At 39.3% G+C, this 6,000-nt stretch overlaps 1 long non-coding RNA gene across 1 annotated transcript in view; it reads left to right on the top strand.

The window, feature by feature from the left end:
* LOC121031269 (uncharacterized) overlaps window positions 1-6,000 on the top strand; it is a 45,037-nt gene that overhangs the window by 16,116 nt on the left and 22,921 nt on the right. Inside the window, exon 2 of the long non-coding RNA XR_005790640.1 lies at window positions 968-1,103. This is a non-coding gene — a long non-coding RNA (uncharacterized LOC121031269). The remainder of the gene's footprint in view (window positions 1-967; window positions 1,104-6,000) is intronic.

Raw genomic sequence — 6,000 nt, forward strand, 5'->3', positions numbered from 1 at the left:
GAGCATCTGACCCTTGATTTTGGCTAGGTCATGATCTCGTGGTTCCCTGGTTCGTGCCCCACATCTGGCTCTGGGCTGTCAGCACAGAGCCTGCTTGGGATTCTTTCTCTTCCCCTTTCTCTCTGCCCCTTCCCAATTTGTGCTGTTTCTGTCTCTCTCTCAAAATAAATAAATACTTAAAAAAAATAAAAGAACTAAGCACAAAGTATGAAGTGGGAAGTATTTAGGCATTTGACAAATATGACTTCTTGAAATATTCAGGTTATATATGAACATGAGGAATCTTTCTAATAAAAGGGCAGTTTATTTGTTTGTATCCAGTAGTATTTATAAAACAAAATATATAAATTCAATAATTTATCTAAGCTATCTCTTTCAAAATGTAAAGCCATTACATTTGCTGTTTGATCAAGAGAGAGGAGAAGAAGTGGTGGGGAAAGGAGGAAGTGGGTTAGAGAGTATACACAAGGTCATCATATTTGGGTTAGGAGTTGTGGTAGATTATAGAAATGACCACAGATTCTTCCCATTCCTGTAAACATGTCCCTTTGCAATGTCACCTTTCAAATCCTCTAACAAAAGTTGGTATCTACTCTGTCTTGAAGCTGGGTTGTCCACATGACTTTATTTGGCCAGTTGGACACTGCCAAATAAACGTGTTTGCCCTCTTGCTACATTTTAAGGGGGTTTACCCTCTTGCTACACTTGAAGCTCATAGATCACCCATATGCTGAAGGTATGAGAGGCTGTGTTGAGGAGACCCAAGGTGCCGCAGCCAATAATCTGTCAGGATCTGGCCAACAGCCCAATAACCACCAGTCATGTAACTGAGGCCATCCTTGAACATCCAGCCAGCTTACCTGCCAGTTGATGAAAGAAGAAAGAGAGGCATTATATGTTGATGAAAGTGTTAAACAATTAATAGTATATACTATTTATACCTTTTTTGCTGGCCATTCTTCCTCAGAGGCCCATAGGCAACAGCCATGGTACCCATCTAGAATAGCCTGATCCTGAGCCCCACTTCCACAAGCTTGGCAGCAGCTATGTGGCTCAACCAGATAGCACAGAAGATCTGAAGACCCAAGTCCCAGCAAGCCAAGGTAGGCCACATTGCCCTGTGCCTCGTGTCTGGGCCCATCCAGCCTATAGTGAGGTGAAGGCTGGCAGGGGCTTTGGTTTATGAGTTAAGGGTGGCTGGAATTCACAAGAAAGTGGCATGGACCATAAGGATCTCAGTGGACCCAAGAAGGTGGAACAAGTCCACAGAGTCTCTGCAGGCAAACATGTGGCCCCTGAAGGAGTACCACTCCAAAATCATTCTCTTACCCAAGAAGCCCTCAGCTCCCAAGAAGGGAGACAGTTCTGTTGAAAAACTCAAATTGGCCACCCAGCTGATAGGACCAGTCATGCCCATACAGAATGTCTACAAGAAGGAGAAGGCCAGAGTCATCTCAGAGAACTACAATGGTTCACCAGCATTTGCATGACTCATGCCAATGCCAAGCTCGTTGGCAAAAAGGACCAAGGAAGCTGAAAAACAGGATGTTGAAAAGGAAAAAGGAAAAAATAAAACACCATTGGCAACTTGTGATAAAAAGTACATATATATTTCTAAAACTGTATGCAGTTAACAGCACAACCTCAAAAATATAAAGCACACATTGACAAAACCAAAAAGAAAAACAGGAAAAAAAGAAAAATCTACAATCATAAAAAAAATTTTTAACACACTGGTAGGAAAAGTGAAGAATAAAAAAAATAAAATTTGAATATAACAATTATACACTGACTTAATGGATATCTATAAAGCACTTATTCAGCAACTATAGGATATATCTTCCCAAACCTCCTCTTAGCAAAATTGACCTTGTGCTTGGCTGTAAAACGAGTCTCAACACACTTCAAGGATTAAAATCATATAAAGTATGTTCTTTTACATAGTGGAATCAAGTCAGAAATGAGAAATATAAAGATAAGTTTATTTTTTTCTAAATTTTTATAATGTTTATTTAATTTTTTGAGAGAGAGACTAAGTATGAGTGGGGGAGGGGCAGAGAGCGGGAGACACAGAATCTGAAACAGGCTCCAGGTTCTGAGCTGTCAGCACAGAGCCCAACGCGGGTCTTGAACCCACAAACTGAGAGATCATGACATGAACCAAAGTTGGATGTTTAACCGGCTGAGCCAATCAGGTGCCCCTAAAGAGAAGTTTAAAATCCAATAGGGCTGATCAAAAAGGATTTAAATAATATAACAGAAAGTGAATTTAGAATAATAGTCATAAAATTAATCGCTGGGCTTGAAAACAGTATAGCTGACAGCAGAGAATCTCTTGCTACAGAGATCAAGGGACTAAGGAACAGTCACGAGGAGCTGAAAAACGCTTTAAACGAAATGCATAACAAAATGGAAACCACCACAGCTCGGATTGAAGAGGCAGAGGAGAGAATAGGTGAACTAGAAGATAAAGTTATGGAAAAAGAGGAAGCTGAGAAAAAGAGAGATAAAAAAATCCAGGAGTATGAGGGGAAAATTAGAGAACTAAGTGATACACTAAAAAGAAATAATATACGCATCATTGGTATCCCAGAGGAGGAAGAGAGAGGGAAAGGTGCTGAAGGGGTACTTGAAGAAATAATAGCTGAGAACTTCCCTGAAGTGGGGAAGGAAAAAGGCATTGAAATCCAAGAGGCACAGAGAACTCCCTTCAGACGTCACTTGAATCGATCTTCTGCACGACATATCATAGTGAAACTGGCAAAATACAAGGATAAAGAGAAAATTCTGAAAGCAGCAAGGGGTAAACGTGCCCTCACATAAAAAGGGAGACCTATAAGACTCGTGACTGATCTCTCTTTTGAAACTTGGCAGGCCAGAAAGAATTGGCACGAGATTTTCAGTGTGCTAGACAGAAAAAATATGCAGCCGAGAATCCTTTATCCAGCAAGTCTGTCATTTAGAATAGAAGGAGAGGTAAAGGTCTTCCCAAACAAACAAAAACTGAAGGAATTTGTCACCACTAAACCAGCCCTACACGAGATCCTAAGGGGGACCCTGTGAGACAAAGTACCAGAGACATCACTACAAGCATAAAACATACAGACATCACAATGACTCTAAACCCATATCTTTCTATAATAACACTGAATGTAAATGGATTAAATGCGCCAACCAAAAGACATAGGGTATCAGAATGGATAAAAAAACAAGACCCATCTATTTGCTGTCTACAAGAGACTCATTTTAGACCTGAGGACACCTTTAGATTGAGAGTGAGGGGATGGAGAACTATTTATCATGCTACTGGAAGCCAAAAGAAAGCTGGAGTAGCCATACTTCTATCAGACAAACTAGACTTTAAATTAAAGGCTGTAACAAGAGATGAAGAAGGACATTATATAATAGTGACAGGGTCTATCCATCAGGAAGAGCTAACAATTATAAATGTCTATGCGCCGAATACCGGAGCGCCCAAATATATAAAACAATTACTCATAAACATAAGCAACCTTATTGATAAGAATGTGGTAATTGCAGGGGACTTTAACACCCCACTTACAGAAATGGATAGATCATCTAGACACATGGTCAATAAAGAAACAAGGGCCCTGAATGAGACATTGGATCAGATGGACTTGACAGATATATTCAGAACTCTGCATCCCAAAGCAACAGAATATACTTTCTTCTCGAGTGCACATGGAACATTCTCCAAGATAGATCATATACTGGGTCACAAAACAGCCCTTCATAAGTTTACAAGAATTGAAATCATACCATGCATACTTTCAGACCACAATGCTATGAAGCTTGAAATCAACCACAGAAAAAAGTCTGGAAAACCTCCAAAAGCATGGAGGTTAAAGAACACCCTACTAACGAATGAGTGGGTCAACCAGGCAATTAGAGAAGAAATTAAAAAATATATGGAAACAAACGAAAATGAAAATACAACAATCCAAACGCTTTGGGACGCAGCGAAGGCAGTCCTGAGAGGAAAATACATTGCAATCCAGGCCTATCTCAAGAAACGAGAAATCCCAAATACAAAATCTAACAGCACACCTAAAGGAAATAGAAGCAGAACAGCAGAGGCAGCCTAAACCCAGCAGAAGAAGAGAAATAATAAAGATCAGAGCAGAAATAAACAATATAGAATCTAAAAAAACTGTAGAGCAGATCAACGAAACCAAGAGCTGGTTTTTTGAAAAAATAAACAAAATTGACAAACCTCTAGCCAGGCTTCTCAAAAAGAAAAGGGAGATGACCCAAATAGATAAAATCATGAATGAAAATGGAATGATTACAACCAATCCCTCAGAGATACAAACAATTATCAGGGAATACTATGAAAAATTATATGCCAACAAATTGGACAACCTGGAAGAAATGGACAAATTCCTGAACACCCACACTCTTCCAAAACTCAATCAGGAGGAAATAGAAAGCTTGAACAGACCCATCACCAGCGAAGAAATTGAATCGGTTATCAAAAATCTCCCAACAAATAAGAGTCCAGGACCAGATGGCTTCCCAGGGGAGTTCTACCAGACGTTTAAAGCAGAGATAATACCTATCCTTCTCAAGCTATTCCAAGAAATAGAAAGGGAAGGAAAACTTCCAGACTCATTCTATGAAGCCAGTATTACTTTGATTCCTAAACCAGACAGAGACCCAGTAAAAAAAGAGAACGACAGGCCAATATCCCTGATGAATATGGATGCCAAAATTCTCAATAAGATACTAGCAAATCGAATTCAATGGCATATAAAAAGAATTATTCACCATGATCAAGTGGGATTCATTCCTGGGATGCAGGGCTGGTTCAACATTCGCAAATCAATCAACGTGATACATCACATTAACAAAAAAAAAAGAGAAAAACCATATGATCCTGTCAATCGATGCAGAAAAGGCCTTTGACAAAATCCAGCACCCTTTCTTAATAAAAACCCTTGAGAAAGTTGGGATAGAAGGAACATACTTAAAGATCATAAAAGCGTTTTATGAAAAGCCCACAGCTAACATCATCCTCAATGGGGAAAAACTGAGAGCTTTTTCCCTGAGATCAGGAACACGACAGGGATGCCCACTCTCACCGCTGTTGTTTAACATAGTGCTGGAAGTTCTAGCATCAGCAATCAGACAACAAAAGGAAATCAAAGGCATCAAAATTGGCAAAGATGAAGTCAAGCTTTCGCTTTTTGCAGATGACATAATATTATACATGGAAAATCCGATAGACTCCACCAAAAGTCTGCTAGAACTGATACATGAATTCAGCAAAGTTGCAGGATACAAAATCAATGTACAGAAATCAGTTGCATTCTTATACACTAACAATGAAGCAACAGAAAGACAAATAAAGAAACTGATCCCATTCACAATTTCACCAAGAAGCATAAAATACCTAGGAATAAATCTAACCAAAGATGTAAAGGATCTGTATGCTGAAAACTATAGAAAGCTTATGAAGGTAATTGAAGAAGATTTAAAGAAATGGAAAGACATTCCCTGCTCATGGATTGGAAGAATAAATATTGTCAAAATGTCAATACTACCCAAAGCTATCTACACATTCAATGCAATCCCAATCAAAATCGCACCAGCATTCTTCTCGAAACTAGAACAAGCAATCCTAAAATTCATATGGAACCACAAAAGGCCCCGAATAGCCAAAGTAATTTTGAAGAAGAAGACCAAAGCAGGAGGCATCACAATCCCAGACTTTAGCCTCTACTACAAAGCTGTCATCATCAAGACAGCATGGTATTGGCACAAAAACAGACACGTAGACCAATGGAATAGAATAGAAACCCCAGAACTAGACCCACAAACGTATGGCCAACTCATCTTTGACAAAGCAGGAAAGAACATCCAATGGAAAAAAGACAGTCTCTTTAACAGATGGTGCTGGGAGAACTGGACAGCAACATGCAGAAGGTTGAAACTAGACCACTTTCTCACACCATTCACAAAAATAAACTCAAAATGGAT

The sequence above is a fragment of the Herpailurus yagouaroundi genome, unplaced genomic scaffold (genome assembly GCF_014898765.1).
Source record: "Herpailurus yagouaroundi ecotype Mexico unplaced genomic scaffold, PumYag 141, whole genome shotgun sequence".
Classification (NCBI taxonomy): domain Eukaryota; kingdom Metazoa; phylum Chordata; class Mammalia; order Carnivora; family Felidae; genus Herpailurus; species Herpailurus yagouaroundi.